Genomic DNA, 25680 nt, shown 5'->3' on the forward strand with positions numbered 1-25680 from the left:
AGAATATAATAATGTCCTGTAATCAGGACAATTGCTATGTCTTGATTATTTTCACAGTGTCCCTCACAAAGTGGGACAGGTGGTAGCCCTAAAGTCCCATCTTGGCCAATTGAAAAGGTGGCAAACCTATAATAGGTATGCAGTAGCATGACGCGGCCGATGGATGTGGCTCCCACAACCCAACTACTTGGTCTCAGTTCTCATGTATCAGCCAGATGGGAGCAGATTGTATGTGGAACACAGAAATATGATTAATTTACTGTACAGGCCTCTGATTCTGTACAGTCGAAAGCCATGCCGTCGCCTAATGTGCAGTGATTCCCGATACTGTAGTCATGTAGTCTGATGTAATAGGCATCACAAGGAGGGAGCAGATTGTATGAGGAACACGCAATTAATATGATTAATTCACTGGACAGGCCGCTGATTCCATACAGTCAAACGCCATGCCATCGCCTAATGGGCAGCCATTCCCGATACTGTAGTCAGGAGAGGCCTTAGGTCAACTGGTGCCCTAGGCAAAAGGGCACAACAGCACCCCCCCACCACCACACCAGCCAGTGCCCCCATCCTGGTCTACCTACACCAAATAAATACAGGTAAAGTGCCCCCACTAAATCGGCACCCTAGGCGGCAGCTTAGTTGGCCTATGCCTAAGGCCAGCTATGACTGTAGTCATGTAGTCCAATGTGATAGGCATCACAAAGCGGGAGCAGATTGTATGAGGAACACACAAATATGATTGATTCACCAGACAGGCCGCTGATTCCGTACAGTCGAACGCCATGCCGTCGCCTAATAGGCAGCTATTCCCGATACTGTATTCCTGTAGTCCAATGTAATAGGCATCACAAGGTGGGAGCAGATTGTATGAGGTACACACAAATATGATTGATTCACTGGACAGGCCGCTGATTCCATACAGTCGAACACGATGCCGTCGCCTAATGGGTGGCCAGTCCTGATACTGTAGTCATGTAGTCCGATGTAATATGCATCACAAGGTAATATTGTGGTCCTTGCTCCCACCCAGGGTGTGAGTGACAGATGCAAGCACCAATGTCGGTGCATTTGCAAGTGTGGGAGCAAGCAGGTGTAAGCGTGTTTGGTTACCAGTATGCGAGTATTGCACTGGTAAAGCAATGTAGAGGCTAACCGAGTGTAAGAGGCTGTAGAGCACGCAAACCCACGCCCACCCATTCCCAAATGCTTTAATGTGCCTTACTCCCTCTGTATCCAATGGGCTTATTCTGCCCTGTAACCAAATAAATGTCCTTTGCAAGGGTCAGAACCAGGACCCTGTGCACACAGCTAATGTGTATTACCAATATACCATGGCAGATATACAGACAATGGACAGTACCACAAACATATCATACAGCACAGTCATTCAACAGTATAGGAATGTATCCCATCATGTAGATGTATATGTGAGAGTTTATGTCCAGCATATAGGTATATACATATATAGAGATGTATCAGGAACATACCATGTGGCAACACAGCATTACAAATGAATGAAACGGGAAACACAAGGGATGCCTGTATTATATAGTGGTGTTGCTCTATGTGATCACAAGACTCCCTCAGACAGACATGTGTCAGTCATACATGCAAATAGTTGTACATTGGCTGTATACATCACTCTGTGCATGTAATGTACATTAATCAACAATACCTGTCCAATCATTATGTGTGAACAGTACTCTTGCAAGTTGCTGTGTGCAACATCATCATCATGATAAAGGTAAATGGGGTAACCATAGATGGACCGGTAGTGTTGTGTGTACAATGGGGTCATCCTCATCATGTGTACCTGGACCATGTAGGAGTGATGTGCATACTAGGAATGTGCATGTGAGGGACAGGGGTGAGGATAACAGGAGTATGTTGTGATGCATATTACAAGAGTTTCATGTGTCCAGTGGGGCACGTGTGTGTAATGGACAGCTATGTATAGGGCAGATGTTGTCCTAGGAGCCGATTGGCCTTATGTGTCCATAGGTGAGGGTCAGATGTTGGGAAGGAGTGTAGGTATGGCCGTGGAGGATAGGTAGGATCACAGAAAAGACAGCATACAGTGTTTGTATATAACACATGTGGGGAGGATACACCCTGGACGGGGATGGGTCTTAGACATTCAAAAGCCCATGGGAACAGGGGGATGGAGGTCCCCAGCCATGGGCAACTGCACTGCACCTACACAGCTGCAAAGGAGGCAGTGCTGGGGGCTGTCCAGGAGGGGCAGCATCACCCTGTAAATGTGACACTCCACCCTTGAACTGGTGTATCTGACTTCATAACCCCTTAGGGAGCCACCAATGCAACATGTCCGGGACCACACAACAGCAGATATGTACCTGTCTGGTCCCACTCCCAGGGGGACATGCACCAGCCTCAGTGGTGGTACCACCAGAAGGTGGTGCAGAGCCAACAGAGGTTGATGTCTATGACTGGGCCCCAGATGTGTTAGGGCCTGGTGCCATGGTCAGCTGAAGTTGGACAGGAGGTTCTGCCAGGACCTACCAACCCAAACCCACATATGGCTTAATGATAGACAACAGCATACAGGATTACCTAACACAGTATGCATAGATATCACCAGCAACCCAACACAACAGATGGTATACATTTGCAGAGGGAGCACAACATATGCATATATACTGCATGCCAACTGTACAATGTGTATTAGACATGTGGCCGCAGCTATGAACAGTTGCCCATCATTGGCTTGTCACTGGGAACCCCACACAGTGTCTGTCATACCACTGTCTCATGTGACACATGTCCAGTCAGGGATGCGATGGCAGTAACACATCCCTATCATCATGTACTGTCTGCAATCCTCACACCATGCTTCTGCTGTGCACATATGTGTGTTCCGTGTATAACACAGGAAACAAATGGTCACACACACTGACCAGTTCACAGATGGCCCTACAGATGGGGGTTGCTCATGAACAGAGTGCTGTCATGTCTGTATTATAACATGCAGAATAGCCATTACCACACACATGTTAAACAGGCAGTAGTCTCAATGCAGCATAGCTACACTTACATGCTGTAGTCATGTGTGTGGCACATCACCCTCCTGCCTTTAGGCTATTTACCACTGTGGAAAATGATTGAGGTACATCCAGATATCATCTGTGATGCTGTGTCAGAACACCACATCCAGGTACCACTCACAGTGACTGTCATGGCCAGATAACAACATGTTCCCCTAGATAGTGTACTGTGTTGAGGAGGACTGCAATAGGTGCAGAGGCTGTGTTGAGGAGGACTGCAATAGGTGCAGAGGCTGTCACCTGACCATTTCCATCACTTACAATACACATGCTGCTGCTGTGCAGGTGTACACCTTCACTTCCACCAGAGAGTGTGTGAGTGGGACAGGCAATGTACACCAGGGAAGGGCTTGTAGACATAACCATAAGCATCATCTGCCGCATGCCGGACAGTACAGGGGTCAACCCCCTGACTACTCATTACTATTACATGTGCATGACATTACTACATGTGCCACAGAGGCGACATGTTGCTGTGCTGTAAGAACATATGTGTGTATGTGAGTGACATCTGCAACAGATATAGTAGACATACATTAGGTGTGGCACACATTTCTGTCCACATGAACGGATGCCATTGTCACCACAAGCACACTCTCTAATGGACACGCAATGACACCTTTTCCAGGGCCACAAATACACAACGTAACTACTTAGTTTGCACACTGCAGTAATGCACAGGACCACATGCACCACAGGGGATATCTGGAGGTTCTATGGGCTAGGGCATGTGAAAGTGCTTGACAACTGTTGGTATGCCAATGAGGTTTATACTGGGAGTGACTGTGGTTGGGAGCATCACAAACCACATGCAGACACAGGGTGCCAGTACTGGCATGCAGGTATGCATTGCTCCATGGGTGTGTAGTGGTTGGCTGTGCAAGATGGCTGTACAAGGCTGGGTGAGGGGTAATCCTTGGCATCGCATCACCCGACAATGGTGTGCAGTGCAGGGGTGTAGTGTCTGCAATGTCCCACACAGATGGGTACTGCATTATCTGGCCTGACATCCTGGTTACCAATGTGTTGGGCCATAGCTTTGCAATGCATGCCATGTCTGTGTTTGATAGTCCTTCACATGGGCATTTCCTGGGATGTGCATGTCCCACAATACTGTACAGTGACATGTACAGGTATTCCTGGTTTGGCAGACACATGCTGTGTACACAGCCTTATACCCCGATATGCCAATACTGGCTTGGTGTGGTGAAACCTGCTTATAGTGAGCAGGTCATCCTTGCACCAGCATGGATAGTATGATACAGGTATTCCGTGGTGTCAATGGCACGGGTCCATAAAGGGCACATGTGTACAGCATTGTCTGGCCTTTGTGGATCACATTTGATGGCACCACATATGTTGCAGGCATTCAGTGTGGAACATAGTGAAGGCACAATGTCCGCATATATGTGCCTATTGTACCACTGTACAGGGTGCCATGTCCTCTGCAGGCCACTGCATTCACACCATGCCTACTATCTGTCCTCAATGTGCATGGTACTAGCAACATAGCAGGATATCCTAGGCAAGTTTGTTTGTGCATGGCACATGGGTGCGGGACATATACCGGGTACTAGTAGAGCTGCATACTTAGTTCACCAGGCCTTTTGCCAGATGTCTGGGTATGGCATGCCAACACAGTCCCATGGCTGACTGACAGCTGTACTCCTCATGAGGTGGCCAATGTGTCATAAGACGGATACCATATAGGAAAACTACAAAACCCACTCCCAAACATGTCCAATGGTAAGACAATCACCGCCACCTCTACACAGGCTCTGACAAACACACACTTGCCATCTCCTGTATACAAACCTCTACCGTATCACACTGAAGCAATACACATTTAGGGAATGCACTACAGCAAATACTACAAAGCACTGTACTTGTCTCACAGAGGCAGATACACACACACACACACACACACACACACACACACACACACACACACACACACACACACACTCGGCATGTCTGGGATTAGAACACCGACCTAACTACTTTACCACACTATAGCATTACACAGTTACAGAACGCGCTACTGAGATTACTGGGGCACAGCACTCCCAGAGGTGTATTTGTAGGTGGGTGACATCATCAGCCTTACAAAAGGTGGGTATAAGAAATGTATGGAGTGTGAGCAGTTTAAAAGCATTACACAGTCCTCAGGCAGATAGGGACACACACACACACACACACACACACACACACACACACACACACACACACAAACGGCAAGTGTGGGACTAGAACACCAACCTAACTACTTTATTATACTACAGCATTACACAGTTACAGAACGCGCTACCAAGATTACTGGGACATAGCACTCCCAGAGGTGTACTTGTAGATGGGTGACATCATCAGCCTTGCCAAAGGTGGGTATAAGAAATGTATGGAGTGTGAGCAGTCTAAAAGCATTACTCAGTCCTCAGGCAAATGGGGACACACACACACAGCAAGTGTGGGACTAGAACACCGACCTAACTACTTTATTACACTACAGCATTATGCAGTTAGAGAACATGCTACCAAGATTACTGGGACACAGCACTCCCAGAGGTGTATTTGTAGATGGTGACATCATCAGCCTTGCCAAAGGTGGGTATAAGAAATGTATGGAGTGTGAGCAGTCTAAAAGCATTACTCAGTCCTCAGGCAAATGGGGACACACACACACAGCAAGTGTGGGACTAGAGCACCGACCTAACTACTTTATTACACTACAACATTATGCAGTTACAGAACGCGCGACCAAGATTACTGGGACACAGCACTCCCAGAGGTGTATTTGTAGATGGGTGATGTCATCAGCCTTGCCAAAGGTGGGTATAAGAAATGTATGGGGTGTGAGCAGTCTAAAAGCATTACTCAGTCCTCAGGCAAATGGGGACACACACACACATACATGGCAAGGGTGGGACTAGAACACCGACCTCACTACTTTTTTACACTACAGCATTACGCAGTTACAGAATGCGCTACCGAGATTACTGGGACACAGCACTCCCAGAGGTGTATTTGTAGATGGGTGACATCATCAGCCTTGCCAAAGGTAGGTATAAGAAATGTATGGAGTGTGAGTAGTCTAAAAGCATTACTCATTCGTCAGGCAAATGGACACACACACACACACACACACACACACACACACACACACACACACACACACACACACACACACACACACACACACACACACACACACCAGTGGTGGAAAGGGGACACCTGCCTATTGACAGATTACTATTACAATACTACATACTTATGAGTCATGCCACACAGACTACATATTTCAAGGCTGTAATTATGACCTTCTAGGAATGCGGACATCAACAGGGATGCTGGCAGTTAAGATGTACATACCTGTGAACCTGTGTGTTTAAAGTAGGAATCCATCCTGACCTGGAGTATGCCCATCTGTGGAATGGATGATTACTACCACTATACAGGGTTACAATGGCCATGCCCATACACAGAGGAACATAACCAACACAAGGTGTCACTGGGCATGCTCACAAACTTAGTAGCACAGGGCTGTTCGGAATACACTATGTGTCCATCTATACAAGGATATACTGGGCATGCTCATGCACTTAGTAGCACAGGGCTGACTGGGACGCACTCTGATTCTAAACATGGAAGGCCATAGTGGCCATGCTATTACAGGTAGATGTAAAGAACACATTGTAATGGGCTCTGGTGTTAGTAGTTGTCATCGTTAGCAGGAACGCTGCTCTACCTATATTTGACACAGGTCTTTTACACAACATCTGCTGTCGTTCTGGGATGACATGGCTGACAGTAGACAAGCCTTTGACACATATCACATGCATTCATGATTCAAAGGAGTGGGGATAATACCCAAGTCGCATCCGGCCACACAGTACCATTCCAAGGCAAATGTCCTAAACACAGGATAACTCCTTGACACCTACAAGACAACTGCATTGTTTTCTTATGCTAACCAGTGCTAGATGTGTAGCATCCATAATCACAGCTGGTCACTGTAGATCCAACAATGGGGAGTACTGACATCTGTGCAATGAGGAACACCTGGCTGATGGCTCTGTAGTGCACAATAGCACTACCACCATATACCTCAGAACCTAGCACTACCACCATATACCTCAGAACCAGACATGTGGGCCATAACACAGGTACGGACAGCTCCAGGTGGTGTCCCGACATACATAAAGGTGACTCACATGTACTGACCATTACCTCCATGAAAGGCATCACAGATGAGTCATGTGCAGGACACAGTGTCACATGCTGCATTCTAGGATGTAAACCTCAGACACCACCATGTCCTCGGACCACCAACACACATCCATACATGTTGTAGGACATATAAGAGTACACCACCATGTGACCCTTGACCTGTGGACTGTACCAAGCTCTACATCAACTGTAGAGAGTACCCATGTACTGACACAGTTGCATCATGTGTTATGCAATGCAATGATACCACTGTCTGTAACCAGGTCAGCTGTACACATACCAGGGTCCCTCGGTACTTTCCACCATTATCAGATGACTGTTGCTGTACACCAGTACACACCCTTATGTATGGATATGACATACATGTACCTGCCCTGGGTATGTACATGCCACACACACAACATACATGTAAATAGCATAGCTGCTGTTGTCCTTTGTGCAAACAGGTGGCTACAGCCATTACACACATGCACATGGAATGTAGGTCCATGGCTGCTGAATGCTAACAGTACATAAGGTGTGATATCAGTGTTAACAGAGGTAACATTCACTCTGTACTGGTCAACCAATACACCCATCATATCATACAACAGTCCATGTGTCATGTATGTCATTACACATGTCCACCAATTGCAATGCCTGCAAACATGCCCAAATGTCAGGATTGTAGGACCTACACACCTGTACATGTAGTGTTGTGCATTCAGATAACATGTGTGTGCAGTTGCTGATGTATGCAGATGATGTGCATCCTAGTACATCATGCAGTTGCAATGCAGCCTCAACATTGCCAACTGTATGTGGTGATATGCTGAATGTACAGAAAAATGTACCTCAGGTATGGACAGATGTGTGGAAATAACTAAGTGGTGGAGCACCATTGCAGATGGATGTTTGCTGTGGACAGCTCACAGGTTTGTCACAAATGGTCCTACAATAACTTTTGTAACTGGTAAGGAAAGTTTTCCTTAAATGAAGGACATAACGCACAACATAGACAGCGGTCAGGGTGACAGCGAAGGTAAATCACTTGACACCTGTTAATAGTTTAGACGTCCCATGTGCATATATCAGCACTGTTGCTACAGGAAGGGTCAGTACAGTTTGTAATGCATGCAGTACTGCTGTACGGCTATCATGAGCTAGGCAGGTCTGAGATTCACAGTACTGGCATGTGTGGTTGCGTGTGTGTCCATATATGTCACATATGGTGGGGAATACATCTGAATTGTTACTCTGCTGTACACTAGTGTACACATCTGTACAGACTGCAATGTAGAAAGCAGGACATAGGCAGGGGCGTGTATCTCACACATGTGAGGAATCTGTATGTGTGTGACATAGGAGTATTCAATACTGAATGCAATAGTGTGTGTATGTAGGGCTGTCTGGTCCCTGTAGTGAGGATGTATGTTACCATACTAAACTGATAAGACCCCTCCCCCATCCAGGCAATGCATTCTACTATCTGTGTTGATGTTCCCGATCTTAAGCCATACTGACTACCTGTACATGTGTATTCTCTGTGACACATCATGTAGGTGCACAGTACTGTAATGATGATTTGCACATAGGCAGGGGTCCTCACCACACCAGTAGCAACTGTGTGCGAGTGTTTGTTACTGTGTCAGTGAATCCGTGAGTGTGTGGGTGTGTTACTGTGTCACTGAATACATGTGTGTCAATAACTGAGTGTGTGGGTGCAGTTGTGTGTTGGCATCCTGTCATGGGAACGTGTATTACTGATTCCCAATGAGGCATCACACTTCCCACTGGCCTCTACCCTTGTAATCAGCTAGACCACTCTCTTACCTCACCACTCTATGTAACTGTACCTGTGATGTCACCCTTTATGGATGTCACATCTGTAGCCACAGTAGCTTAATACACAGCTATCATGCTCTTGGATCAGTAGACATGTTTGGAATGTGGGACATTCTCACTGGTATGTGGCAGCTACATGGTGCATGCTGGTATATTCATACATACCTGTAAGTAGTCCACATTGACATATGGGACACTAACTGCAAACACTGACATCCAGGGGCACGTGCAATTAGAACTGAAGGAAGACAGCAGAACATCATGACCAACATGCAGTTACTGTTGTTACACAAGGCACATACTGTTAACAGTACGAAATGCATTGTACACCTGTAGTACATGGTATTTCTGCTGCCTGTCAACAGTACTCAACAATTGTAAACTATACTTATCTTCCTAGTCTGTTCACCCTGTGCATCAGATCATATGAGCATGTCCCTGCACCAATGGTGTGGATGTCAGGGATGCGGCAAAGGCATCATCATATGTACAGGGTAATAATGTTTGCCAGAGGCCTAGGCTGCCCCATTGGATGACATCATGTGTATGGGTTAGGGCCTTTGATCTAATTGGGCGTGTGTAGATGTTATGCATTTGTGTGTTGCGGTGCCCTACATATGTTTCCAGTGTATGCATGTATATATGCACACAGTTCTGCCATGTGTCTGGCCTACACAGGGGTATTACTGACAGCTGCAGACTGTACAGGTATACCCCATGTGTCTGGCCTACACAGGGGTATTACTGACAGCTGCAGACTGTACAGGTGAGGTTTTACAGTTCACGGTGTTCAGCCATGGACATGTGACCTGTGCCTGCCAGGGGTTGCACGGGCACTACCAGGCAGAGGTGCAGATTGGATACTGTCTGATGTCACTTGTCCACTGTAACCATGTGCTTGTTGGGACCATCCCAGGCCACATGCACATGGCCTGCTGTGTCATTGTGTGGACAGCACAGCACCAGATGCACTGCTGCTGCTACCACCACTATGGGAGCGGACATGTGAAGTAGCTCATACACGTAGATCTGAAACAGGTGATGTAGCAGACCTACATCCACATGCCCGACGCCTCACTCCTACCAGATGTTCCAACACAGACAGCTCACGCTCGCGGATTGTCATGCCATGGTCAAGGACTCCAACCATGTCACCCAATCATCTTTCCAAAGCTTCAGCAATCTGCTGTTGAGCATTAAACATTGCCTGGATGTTGTTTAAAGAATGGACAGCAGCTCTCTGAAGCCTCTGATCTTCTCTGTTGTGCCATTCAGCACATGCCTGTGCCTCCATTACAGCCTGAAACATGCATCTGGTGACACCAGCTGCTGCGATCTGTCTTGCAGGAGCATGTTGGCCAGAGATCCTCCTATGAGCAGCACTGGCCATGTGCCTGTGTTGGGGCACCACCAGTCAGTTGGCTGACACCATGGTGTTTAGGCACACCTTCCATAGCCCCGACTCTTTCCTGTTTCAAGCTACCACACACCAACTGTCCTTCATCTATGGCCACTGGTGATGGGGTATGTGCAGGCATGGGATCTGTGTATGGGGATGAGGGGGATATAGCTGGAATGGCAACCAATGGCACAGTTTCAGCCCCTGACAACTCTGCCTGTGACTCAATCATGCATTAATCATCACTGCTAGAGTCTGTGGGGACAATAACATCAGATGTACTGCAGGAGGGCAATGCACCTACATAACCTGTGAGGGCAGATAAGAACTATACATTACAATCTATACAATAGACACACACATACATGTGATATGACAGTAGGCATGCAACATGCATGTGATAAGGCAGACGGCATGCAGCGCAGGCAATAATAGTGGTAGTTATCATACATCCCTAGGTCACACACAACAGCATGCATGTGTCATAGCAGATGTCATGCAAATTACATAATCATAGTAGTAGTTAGCATACATCCCTGTGTTACACCATGTAGACCAGCACAGGTTAACAGTACACCTGCCTGATGTGTGGCATTTGACCTTAACAATCACATGTAGTATGACATGATCTGCTGATGTGTGCAATGACATGCATATATGTTTAACACAATGGTGTCCTGTCAAATATACAGTGGGGCAATGGTGTCCCAATGCAGTGTTGTCTGTCCTCCCTACAGATATACTGCACATTTAGCTGATGCACATGGCCTTTGCAGGGAATCATGAGACGTCTCTATTGCTATACAGTGTGAGTTACAGACACAGTTCATAGCCATGACTGTGTTTGGATACAATACATATATATTGTGGAATGTGACCCACGTCACTGAGGTGTATACACACTAAACCATGATGTGGAAGTTGTGACACAGGTCACTGATGGGTAAACGGAAGACACCCCTGCACGTCTGCAACCATATTGCTGCTGCCTGGCAACTATGGCCAGACATGGCAAACACATTGGTACACCATGTCCCACATGACATCTGTGTACCACACACACACACACACACACACACACACACACACACACACACACACACACACACACACACACACACACACACACACACACGGAGCAAGTATGACATTGATGTCTGACACCAGCAAGGGGAACGTACTGTATCTGCGGGCTGATGTGGATACTGTGCAGGTGACTACTGTCATGGTTGTGACACCCTCAAGATGTTCAACACATCTCATGTGTTGGATTGATATTATACCTACACAAGATGTGCACAGGCCTGTAGGATGTCTAGTGTTCCACATCTGCAATATAACCATTACACAAAGGCCATAGTTGGACCATGTGTAGCCATTGTATGACAGGGTGTACACACAAGCACTTCACGTCTACTGTGTGTGTTGCTCCTTGTCTCTGGCCATCCTCCATGGCCATGTGTGTACATGTGTTGGCCAAATTATTGTGACAGGCATCTGTTTCACATGTCTGTGTTGCCCCATATGGCATACACCCATAAATGTCATATGCTCCACTGAAGACAGGGTTTTGCAGACAAAGGGTGGTATGTGGGATATGTTTTCATGTTAGGTAGACAGTGTTGCAGCCAGGCCACTAGATGTCATGGATGTGTCAAGATAGCACATCACATTGTGTGACATTCATAGCAGGGCTATGATCCACATCAGTGAATCCTGTAGGCTGGCCATACTCCAGCCCACTGTGTAGTACTGTTTGTATTCCCCACATGTGTAGTTCTGATCTGGAGTACATGTCCCTACAGTAAACAGCACCTACACCATTGTATGCACAGCTGTCCACACATCTGGCAATGACAGTTTGTGAGGATTCATGTTGGTGAGATGATTCACATAGTTTGCAAGTGTTGCACATGGGTAGGCATTGTGATGCATTGCAGGTCTCACCTGCATATTGTGACAGGGCCATACATTATGTGTACATGTTGTAAATGGACACATGGCAGATAGATCTGTGCATTAAGATTCTTGATAAATAATAACGGTCTCACCTGCAATGGGCTGCTATTGCAGCAGAATGCCAGAGGTACCTAAATAGGAGTAACACAGCAGTATGAGCATTATCCATGGCTGTATGATGGCTACAAGGTGCAATGTGCATGTTAACACATACACCAGTACATTAGACTATACTATGGTGTATGCACATGTGTGAATATATAGAGTAGCATACTATAGTATGTGGCATGTGTGTATACATGCCTTGCATATGATGTTACATTACATATTGTACAGTGACACATGCAACTATACAGAATATAGGTTTTACAGGTGCAGTACTGACTTACCAGGCAACTCCAGGCTCAGTTTTTGAGAGACACCCACCTCCACAATATCAGCTAATGCTTGTGGATGTGGTTCTGCAGGTGTCTCCAGGTTGGCCAGTAGCTCCTTGGTATGTGTGAGTGGGAGCTGGGTTGGTGGTCCACCACCTGTTGCACCTTGTTCCCTGGTGATTGCATTCACACGCTGTTTTGTCCATCTAATGAGGTCTGTACAGTGTCTGTGCATCTGCTGGTATGTGCGGTTGTGGCCACCCACATCATAAACCCTCCTGTGAAGTTCCATCCACAGGGCATCCCGCTGCTGTGCATCCTGTGGCATATGGCTGAACAGGATGTCATGATTGTCAAGTAGGTATGGGATGACAGCCTCATCGTCCAAGCGGGTAAAAGGGGGTAGCCTTGCACGTGGCATACCTGGAAGACATAATGATGGAGACAGGTCACAGTAACTCACAGAGACATACAGAGCTACAGCTGAACATACATGTGTATCACATTTATTACATTTAAATAGTTGTATTTGCAAACCTACATGACACTGATGTGTTTGTGTTACACACATGTGACACTCAACGGTGAGTGGATATTATTACCATATATATGTGTGTGTGTGTCACCTGATTACATTGCTCATACTGTATGTGGATGCTGTCTTGATGTGGGCATGTCTGTTTACCTGTACTGGTGTTCCTACCTATCAGCACATGGCTGGATGTGTCCACATTAATGCAGTCGACCTTGATGCTGTGTATATGTCACATATAAAGACTTACACTGCCTTAACAGACATGACCTGTGACCCTGCAGACTTGCTCACATAAGGTTTTACATGTATGTGTTCTGCCATATACATCTACACAGCACTGTACAGCAATTCAACATCCTGCCATGTATCACCTGTGTTGCACATGTGATACACATGGGACACTGGCTAGCCAGATGGTATTTGCAGGGATGGATATCAACTATAGCATGTACAGTCAAAGTCAACTAGTGGGCTATATGCCATGGGCCATGTATGAATCTATGATGAAAAGTTACCTGGCAGTAGCTGACAGGTGGGTCTCTGGGGCCAGGTGGAGCAGTGCCACATTACTGATCCACAGGGTTAAAGATACATTTACCATGCGGTCATCACACCATGTCTGAGAGGGGAGCGATGTGCAGCTTTGACAGACAGGAATGCTTAGTATGGCAGGACTATGTAAAGTGTATGGGACAAGGATATGTCCAGCATGTGGATGGTGGATGTCCATGAAGTATGTGTTTGAGATCAGGATGTGTACATGTAGCATGTCCAACATCACTGGGTTGGACATGGATTTATTCAGGGTATGCATCATGCTACATAGTGGAGATAGGGAATGTGAAGGCTGGTATAGGCCATCTGCACATGGCCAATACCTCTTAATGGAAATATGTGATCTGATATGGGTCACTTGAGTGTTGTGTATGGCTGGACAATGATCTCTAAATTCATGGATGGCATGCTGTCATTATTAGGGTTGCCACATATGACGACCTGAGAGGTGTGGTGATGTAGCTGTCACAGGAAAGACAACTGCCCAGCTGCATCCCTTGCACACAAGTGTCCATTATGCTGACCACTGCCTAGGTGGTAGTTCATGGATACTGGGTTATTAACATAGGGGTGACAATGCAATATGTAGCTGTCAGATTGTGGCCATATGTCACACACAATTCACCCACAAAGCCCCTTCTGTATGTTGTCCACAACACTCCTGAGTCGGCTATTGCTCCTATGTCATAGTCATTTGGATACTTCAATAGGGAGATGCCTTCTGTTTGTCTGTGAGGTATTAACTACAATGAGGGGGAACACAATTCATTAATCCTGACTTACTATAGCTGCCACTGGTGTGATGAGCATGTATTATTCAGACACCTTCTGTAGTGTTGGTTCTGCGAGCAGTCTCGTTGCAAAACACTCCTGTGACATAGGAATGTACATCTAGTATACCGAGTGTAGGTGGTACACAGTATGTGTGATGATGTCCTATGACCTGGCAAGGTTATGATATGCAGTGTGAAATCAACCTTAATGTCATCTACTGCTGACATCAATTATTTGATCAAGGTTCATGGCCTTCCAGACCAGACTCAGCAGGGTAGTAGTGCAGTACTTCCCATTATCAGTGGTGTCTCCCCTTTTGTGGGTTGTGATACCTGTTGGTGTGCACCATTCAGTGTGTACACAGCTTGACATGGAGCTATGTTTTACATGATGTGTATGTGGAGAGCATCTTGTTTTGCCATATGTGTATGATACAACCTGTGATGTGGACAGGTCCCATGCAGCCTGAGTGCAGCTTGTACTTGCATAGTTGTGGGTACAGGGGCCCTGTGGTGTACATGGATATATGATTGTGTACCTGTTGGAGGGATGTGTGTTTATGTTATCCAAGACCCTATCTGGATTGCTTATTCATGCTCAGCACTTGTTCAGAACTTGTAAGCACTATGTAAGCTAATAATTACTATAGCACTCAATCTTCCTCATTACCTAGAGGTAATCAGGTTTTGTACATACATTTCTCACTTGCTTAGAGTAAAATAGCTCTTGTACTCACTTTCCTCACTTATCTAGGGGAAAGTAGTTCTATATTCAGGCATGTCCAAGAGTCAACTGCCAGTGTTCTCACCTGTCTATCTGATGAATCTGGACACCTTGAGGCAATGTACACATATAAGCACTTACACGAGTGCATGGATTGTGCTATCCCTAATAGAACCAAGGTGATATACTCCTAATTAAGGAAACCAATCTGGTGGTCCCCTGCTTTAAACAAACAGTACTACAGGAGGAAGACACTGTTGCAAACAAGAGTGCAATCCCATGCATGGAGGAGCTCCCTGGACAGCCTCAGTAAGAAGGTGAGATCCCTTATAAGATCCTCCAAAGCTAGCTATGAAAACAAAACCGCCACTAATTCCAACAACAACCACAAAGCATTCTATAGCTATGTCACATATCTCGATGTCAGCACCCAGATCTGCTCTGAGTTACAGCACAAAGGCATAAACATTACAGAACCAACTGATATTGGCAACATCCTGGCAGATAGGTTCAGTGCTATCTTTCCCCCTCCCCCTCCCTCTCAAAGCTGCACAATCTAAAGCCAATATCACAGCATCCATGGGACCAGACAACATCCCAGGCTGCATTTTACATGAACTGCAGAATGTACTGGCTACCCACCTATGCACCATGTTCAATAATAGCCTCACATCAGGCTTATTGCCCCCCGAATGGCACACAGCAACAGTTATCCAACTCCACAAAGGTGACACCACAATGGACCATGGGACCTATTGCCCTATAGGCCTGACTAACCTTGTCTGCAAGGCTATGGAGCACATCATGGATCTCAGTCACAGAGATTGGGTACCTCCAAACCTTTGACCCCTCCAAGTTTGGCATTGTTAAGGGCAGACCATGCCTCCTAAACCTGGTGGACTTCTTAGAGTCAGTTACCAAGGCATTAGATGAGGGTAAGGAGGTCCACACAGCCTACTTAGATATCTCATAGGTTTTCAACACCATTCCTCCTTCTGGTATTATCAACATACCCAGCCACCTGAACATTAACCCCTACGTCATGTGATGGTTTGCAAAGTGGCTCATGGACAGAACCCACCCAGTGGGAGTTGCGCACCCTAGGTCTGACTGTATACCCGTTACAAGAGGCATCCCCCAGGCCTAAGTCCTAGGACCCCTCATGCTCAGTATATAATTCTCTGATGTACAGACAAGCACAGGAGGGCTTTGGCTGAAAAGGTTTGCAGACAACTGCAAACTAGGGGACATAATTGTTTCCCCAGCTGTTACAGACACCCTCTGGAAGGGTCGCACTGATCTGAATACCTGGTGTCAATATCATGGCCTTAAGCTGAATGCATAAAAGTGCATAGTCACCCCCTTTGGATATAACTAATTACCTGTGGACTACCACATAAGTGCTAGTCCCCTACATACAGTAAAGGTAATAAGGGATCCGGGAACCCCAGTAGATAGCAATCTCCTTCGATACTGATAATGACAAGGTGGTTAGAATGTCCTTCTTCATGGCCCCTCTAATCTCTAATGGGTTTACATCCAGATCAAAAGAGGCCATTGTGCCTCACTACTCATGACTTATTAGACACATTAAAGGATACAACACCCCATTTGGGATATACCTTACAAGACAACTGCAACAGCTTGGAAGACCCAATAGTACCACACCAAGAGGATTACTGACCTGAAACAAATGACCTATGCAACCAAACCTAAGAAACTCCAGCTGTAACTCCATTGCATACCACATATTCACAGGTGATCTCTGCTTGACATACAAGGCCCATGTCCAACTCAGTATTGCTGGATATGCGCTACCTAAACAGAGGCCCCTGAGAGCCACATGCTCTAGGGATATACACCTAACCACAACGATGACTAGGACGTGCTGTATGGATAGATTCCTGACCCGGACACTCCTCATGCTTTGTAGCATGATTCCAATGTACATCAGGCAGGGACCCCCACTAGCACTCTTCAAGGGAAACTTTGACGTGTGGATGGGAGACAGACATGTACCCCAGGGATCACTACAGTGGCTCTGCTGGACAGAGGCACAGGGAACTAAGGGCTCTGCTGTTCAGAGGCACAGGGAACTAACCTATGGGGGTGGCGAAAGCCAACACACTCTAGTTAGGCTTATAAATACCCTTGGTAAGACAGCCTAGTACCTACCTTTGCACTTATTATATGTCTTATGTGCATGGGTAGTTAACTAGCTCTTCCATTTTACTTTGCTATCATGCTGATAAACTGTCGGGTGACTAAAAGACATATGTATCCTGTTATTGTGTATTGTAAATGCCAGTAGACATAACTAATGTCTGCCTAACATAACAGTAATGCTATGTAACTTGTAATACATATCTGCCTACGGTACTGTACATTACACAGTTATTGGCACAATATCCCACAATGTAGATCATAATTGTACAGTGGGCCAACCTTCACCATGCTATTCTCAGTAATACACCCATACATATGGCTACTGTTACAATATATCAACATATACTATCCCCTGTTATAGCACATACTTATTGGACCAGCCCTGCCACTGACAGTGGCTGGTGAGGATTATTTGTGCTCAAAGCCATTATATAGCATCCCTTGTGGTGTTTGACTTGTGACCTACAGCAGTACACACAAATACTACAAGCGTTACTATGCTCAACAATACATCACTACAAGATAACTGTTTCCACTATATGGATTGTGTGCACTTTAAATACTACAGAAAAGGTACTAAATACACAGACATACTTACTGTTCTACATACCTTATTAGTAACCTGAGGTGTCGTTAACTGTTGATTCAATCCTTTTCAGTTTGTGTTTCAATCTTCTTTGTAATGTTCTGCTGGTATATACGGATGGTTTGAATGTGTGATAACCCATCCTTTTCTAGTTAAAATTCTAGTTACATATTGGTAACATGTGGTATCCTGACCACCAATTGGTGTTCCAAAGTAGTTAATTAGATGTACATCAGCTGTGCAGCTACTACATTAGCCGATACCATGGCAACAGTGGTGTATAACTGAGTACTCCTTTTGGGCGTTGTCCGTTTGCCTTACTTTCGAGGAAGACAGCCTGGATGTGTTGTTTGTGATGTATTTCAACAGCTATATGGAGACATACAGAGATATATTAGCTTCATGCCTCCCGTGGATTGTGTGTAATGGCTAGACGATTTTGTTCAGCTGTTATATTTCAGAACATTGCTACTTATGCAGGGTTTGTTTGTAACTGATACTGCAGAATTTTAAGTCTGGCAAGGATGTTTGGGCAGCTCAAGGCTGTATGGCTATGAATGAACTGTTATGTGGTTTACAGTGTGCTCACAAGACATCCTTGATTTGTTGTACAAGTGTAGCATACTGTGCTGTTGCTCAGTAATTGGTAACACATCCCGGTGTACACACAACCCTCTGAAACGGGATTAGTGCAAACAAACCCTGTAACATCAGCAGCTGTTCCATTGTATAACAGCAACTATTTCACATAGGGCCATGTTAGTGTGTCTCTGACAAGGTATGTTAAGGCTTCTGCAGATGTCGTACAGTGAGTGAATGATTTGTGATGTTATTACAGTTTGTATTGTAATTTGTTTGGGTGTGGGGGTGAAGTTGGTGGGTGTGCATAGCAGATGCAGGTGTGTAGGAACTGCTTTTATACATAATCGATATGTGCATGAGGGTTCCTTCCCTATTTGAACACCTATCCTTTAGTGGACTAATACTATGGTAATTGCAGGCTGATTCAGTAAGGCACTGTTATGTGATTCCTGTATAGCATGCAGGTGATGTTAGTCATTGAATCCTTTTGGAAAAACATCAGAATGTAATAAAGCATTGCTACATGAAAGCTGTGTATTTCAGTCATAGGTATTTGCAGTCATTTTAGTTGTGTTGGTGACTGACCCTCTTTGGCTAGGGTTGCCATCTTTTTATATGGCCATAGTGGGAAATTTTCAGGACACACATCAGAATTTACAGGCAGACACAAACCCATGGTCTGTACAAGGGATAGAACTTTTCTTTCTTGCCTAAATATAAGCTTATTCTTGTAGCAGTTTAGTTGCTTATCCTGTTTCTTGTAACATGTAGGTATTTTAGATACAGAAAGAACTATTGTATGCAACTATTACATTACATATGGGACATAATTATGTCTTACAATCCCAGGACATTTGCCACGTTTAATATATTTGGTCAGGACACAACCGCCCAAAGAGGGACTGCCCTCGCAAACTGGGACAGGTGGTAACACTATCATTGGCTCATGTCCATAGCACATATTTGTAATAGTGTATAGGCATATACTCTCCATATCCTTTGTTCATAAAGGTTGGTCGTGGTGGAATGTGTGATTGTTATGGTGCATGTTATACACATATATGAACACTTCAACCTCTGTATATGGGATACCTATGGAATCCCGAAATCACACAGTTCCGACGCACACATTACCAGTCCCAGACTCCCATACCCCACATTACCGATAGCGACAGTAACTCGCAAAAGTATTATGAACATGGAATACACACACACACAGACACACTGCTACCCACCACATCCAAACAAACAATCCTACACTACATATGAGCAGGTGGGCAAGCCCCCTACAACCCCCATGTAAGTGTCTGTGCTCCCCACACCCCCCTACCTTAATATTCTACCTCCTAGATCGTGCAAACAGATGCACAAAGCTAACCCACACCTGCACATTACAGTCCCCCAAGAACACACTCCACACCCAGAACACACACTTGCACACACTACAGCCCTCAGAAACACACTTACACACAGTAACCTACCTGAACCGCAACACCAGATGACTAACTGTCCCTTAACATTGTGATTTTACACCTCGCGCATCTGGTGTTTCAGTTCTATGTTTTTTTTTACCTTAAGCCTCGGGATTACGCACGTCAGTATGTAAAGCAGTCGGTATATGGTAGGTATCCCATTTATATGTACCTCCATGGTTATGTAAATGTTGTTAACCTATCTATATGTCTACATATATATATGTATATCCCCATATATCGACATATCTCTCTCTCTCTCTCCCTCTCTCTCTATATAGATGATGATGTATATATATATATATATATATATATATATATATATATATATATATATATATATATATATACATATATATATATATATATATATATATATATAGATGTATATATATATACATATATATATATATATATACATATATATATATATATATATATATATATATATATATAGATATATATATAGATATATACACCTTTCTTTGGGTACATGCCAGTTTGTCCTATTTTCTGTTTTATCCTTTCAGTATACACGACTGTTATTGGTACATCTCAGGTAGCTTAGTGGTATGTTATTGTAAAGATTGTGTACATGGTTGCGTGTTCTAATCCTGGCAGTGATATCTTACCTCTCAGAGCAGGCACTGGTAGTGCAAGGGTGATTAACGCACATTTCAGCGGTTTTGTGTTCCACATGTTTATTATTCTGTGGAGAACTACCTATATATGCAAGCTGTGTTTAAGGTATACTGTGTAACATGTAAACATCTGAGAAGATTCCTGTCAGGGATACTCCCCATTAATTGGAACTACATCCCTGATTACATTATACAAAACTCCTCACTAACACTCCAGGGCATCCTTGCAGAGTGGGTGGGGAACATTGGATACACCCCAGGGATCCCGCAATTGGCTCTGCTCCACAGAGGGACAGCCAGTTAATCGATGGGGTGCCGACAGCAGACACTTGTTGCCTATGCTTATGAGTGGCCTCAGCAGTTGATCATGTACCTACCTATGTATCTATGAACCTCTACATACAGTATGGACACATGCTGATAGCTTAATTTACTGTTCAGGTATTGACTTACCTTGTGCCAATGGCAGTTGTGTGTACAATAGTTGAGGGCTACCTATGTAGGATGCACACAGTAGACCACCTATACATGACAATTTACAGGTGGTTGTGTGTGTGTGCCATCCATGTTTGCTATGTGTGCAGGTGGAGAAGGGTGTCAGTCCATGAGTGCCTACACTTTCAGTGTGTGTGCTATACATTCCCTCTTTGCCAAGGCATTGGCATACTGGGCATGCCTTCGTCTGCCTACTGGGGCTAGCACAGGGTGTTCTTGATCTGAGTCCCTCTGTGCCTGTGGGTCCCTTGGCAATGGTGGTGGGCTGGGAAGGCCTTCACCATTCTGTCCCTGCTGCAGCTGTTTCCACAGGATCATATTGTGTAGCATGGCACATACTATGAAGATGTGGGCACACATGCTTGGAGAGTACTGCAAGGCTCCACCAGATATGTCCAAGCAATGGAACCGTGATTTCAGCATCCCAAACACGAGCTCTATGATGATTCTGGTTTCTGCGTGTGCCTCATTATGGCATTCTTGCATGGCTGTGTGTGCATTTCTGATGAGAGTCATCATCCACGGTCCCAGTGCATAGCCAGCATCCCACACCAGGTGGCCATATGGGATGTCCCCCGTGGCAAATACCTGATACAGCTGTGAGGCATGCCAGATGTGGGAGTCGTGATAGCTTCCGGGGCTGCCAGCACACACATCCATGATAATGCCCTGGGCATTGCACATGACCTGGCAGTTGAAGGAGGGGTATCCCTTGTGGTTTATGTAGTGCCTACCCTGCTCACTGGGTGGTGACTTGATGTGTATGTGCATGCAGTCTATTGCACCCAGTACCTCCGGGTAGTCTGCCACATGGTGGAAGAGATGCATATTGCTGTCCAACTCCTCCTGCATTTGGGGGAAGTATATGTGTTCCTCGGCATGTGGTAATATGGCATCCAGGAACTGGTGGAGTACTCTGGATGCTGATGCCTGTGAGATCCCCATGATATCCCCAGTTGGCCTTTGGAAGGTACCTGTGGCTAGTATTCTCAAGCTTACACATACCTTTGTGTCCACTGCGATGGGTTCCCCTCTGTTACTTCCGGCTCTGAGGCTTGCCTGGCACAGCTCAACAAGTTGCTGTATGATGTCTCTGTCCACCTTGTAATGCTCTACTATCTCCAGATCATGTAGCCCCTGGTAGGTTACCCTGGGTCTGAACACTCTTCTCCTCCTCTGGTGCCTGAGATGGTTGTCATCATCATCCTCCACACCACTGTCAGTCTCTAACACATGCTGGTGAATCAAAGCTATGGCAGCCCCTAACATGTACATATTAAAAGTTCCCCGTCTGTATACACCAATGGTGCACAGTGTCTGGGAATACACAAGTGTGTGTGTGGGGCTTTCACACCTTATACTATTGTGCAATGGATGATGCTGGTGTAACTGGGTGTGTTTGTGCTATTCCAGCTGTGTGGTATCTTAATTATTGGTTTTACAGCAGGTACTACTATTGTGGGGCCTTTGGTGTTGACTTACGCTTGGCTGCCGTGATTCATCCCTTGCCCTTTACTTCAATTTTCAACCTGATTCCCCTCCCATTGTCAGGCATGCATCCAGCTGCTGGCTTTCTTGTCTTGTACTTTCACAACCCAGGATTGTGTTGGGAAATGTGTTATGTTGCTGATCTACTGCAAGTTTGCTTTGTTCTGCTGTGACAGTTCTCTTTTCTTTGCTGTACGGAACCTCCCCTTTCCTGTTCTGCAGGTAGCTGTTGGCAGCCTTGTTAGCTGTTGTCTATGGCCTACTGTGAGGTCCTAGGTGTTAATTACTCATTTGTACTCCAATTACCATGCTGCAGCATTTCCTATTTGTCTTCCCATATCCTTCCTCTTTCAGCTGTGGTGCATGCCGTGCATAGCCATTTACAGGGTTTTGAGTGCGTTTTCATCCACGTTCACATGAACTTTCAGTTACCTTGTGTGCTTTCAGCTAAGCAGAGCTATGACTACTTCCACAGTCCTATCCTGCGGCTTTGCATATCAACAGGCAACCCAGATTAGCAATGATCCAATGTGCTTACAGCTGCGGTGGCGCACCCCTCTGTTGATGTCATGTTTACCTCCAGGCCACTCCTCGGTGTTGTACCGCTACACCGTGTGGTGCACCCTTACGCCGGTGGGGCATTTGCGATTCAGTATTACTTGACTCATTTGCATGGCATTGACTACTAATTCCTAGTTACCGCACAGAACACTGTCACGGACCCTTAGCAACCCTTGCGCCATGGTTGTGGTGTAACATGCGTACCATTGACTATTATGGGGATATCATGAATTGTGTTACATTGCAGTTTTATGACATCTAAATATATTTTCCTTGTGATCCAGTTTGCGCACAGATGCACTGCGGTTTTACTTTGCATTAGTGTGGCCATGACATTAAATGTTATTTTCTATGTGTTGTGCATGTTTTTTATGTCATTGGCTATATATTTAGCCATTGGCATATATTAACATTATAATACGTAAGTTTGGTCTGCTTTCATGGCTCCGATTTTATGTTTGACAAAATGTAAACCGTTTATTTTTGGTTTACATTTCTTCATGCTTCTGCTACACCTGCACCACTTCATGAATCGCTATATACCTTCATTTGCATGCTACACTGCTACGCATGGGGTAATTAGCATACATGCACCAGGAGCTGAGCAGCTCTGGCATATGCTGGTAGTACACTTAGAAACAGCTTGTACCTGAATCGCTCGGTGGCCATATCTGAAGCTAGATCGCCAACGGTACTCCGGCACCTGGTGCAAGCTTTATGAATCCTGGGGTAAATCTTTCACTTCACAGGTATTCCATAACTTCAGCTTCTATATTTTTAACTCCTGCTTTACTAATCTTTTATATTTCCTCTTTGTGTTTTTTTTTTTTTTTGCCTTGTGAAATTTTCCATGTCTGGATGGCTTTGCTGTATTTCTCTTCGAATATGTTTTGGGCTGCTTTTTTGTATTGATTAATTTGGCTTTTTCCTTTTTCATAAATATTGTACCATATCAGATCGCTCTTTTATTCCCATGTCCATATTTCTTTTTCATAACTTTCAAAAATCTCTATATTTTGTTCTTTATATTTCCACACTTCCTCAGTTGCTTCTTTTTCCAAACTGCCCTAGGTTTCTTGGTCTATATAATGTTTTTGATAAATCTGTTGTATTAATGAACACAATTTTTTATTTGAAACTCCTGATTGTTTTTCTTGTGAAAGTGTATTTCTTTCCTCTGTGTCTTAACCTTTTATTATATATTCTGACTGGAAATTATAGGCTTCTTGCATAACTGTTACAGTACATAATTTGTTTCTAATCCTCAATAGTCCACTCTGTTGTCTGTGTGTCTGTTTTTTGGCCTATGAATTTTTGTGATTTTTCTGGACTACTACTTCCTCCCCCTCTGCCTGGCCTGGCCCCATTGTAGGACTGTTTCAGTGTCTTGAGGATTCTACAAAATCAGTTTTCCATTCATGGCACCAGTGTACCTACCAAGATTGGGCACTTTGTTATTTGTGGTCTTGTGCACTCAGCTATCTTTTTTTATTTCTTAACCTACTTCTGTCCATGATATACGCTATATAAAGTACAGTCTATATATCAGTGTCATCTTCGTGAGATTTTGTGAAAAAAAGGGTCACCTCATAAAGGTACTCACCAAAACTTGAAAATGAATTCAATTCGAGCAGTACTACTTTCTTTTGCTTGCTGATTTATCATCTCTCCCTTCTCCAAATCGTTTGGGTTTCTAATACCATGATAGAAATGGACCCCATTCCTAAGTCAAAGTATGATTAAAGTTCATGAACCTAGTATTGTTTCACTCTTTGATGTCAGCCAAAAGTGCTCTTCACAGCACCCAAAATGTGCCCAGTAATGACTCTTGCAGTTTGTATGGGGTTACATGTATTGGTAGCATACCTAAATATGATTGTAGACTCTTTTTACAAGACCCACTGCTCCTACTACTATTGGAACTATCTTGGCATCCTTCTTCCACATTGCTCTCATTTCTGCTTGCAGATCCTGATAGTTTTTGACATTGTGTCTCTCTGTATGCAGGACACTGTAGTCACCGGGTGTGATGATTTCAATGATCAATGCTGCTGTTGTGTTCTTTTCTTGAACTACTATATGTGGTTTTCTAGCATCCATTGGTAATGGATGATCAACTGTGATGTAGACTTCACCATTTTCTATGATGCTTTGTGGCTCGTTTCCAATGCTTTCCAGAAGTTGTTTATACTTGCAACTATATTTATGCATTTTCCACATTTCTTGCCTTTTCATCTGGTCCTTCACCTTA

This window comes from Protopterus annectens, chromosome 4.part0 (assembly GCF_019279795.1).
Source record: "Protopterus annectens isolate FY-2018-M chromosome 4.part0, PAN1.0, whole genome shotgun sequence".
Taxonomy (NCBI): Eukaryota; Metazoa; Chordata; order Ceratodontiformes; family Protopteridae; genus Protopterus; species Protopterus annectens.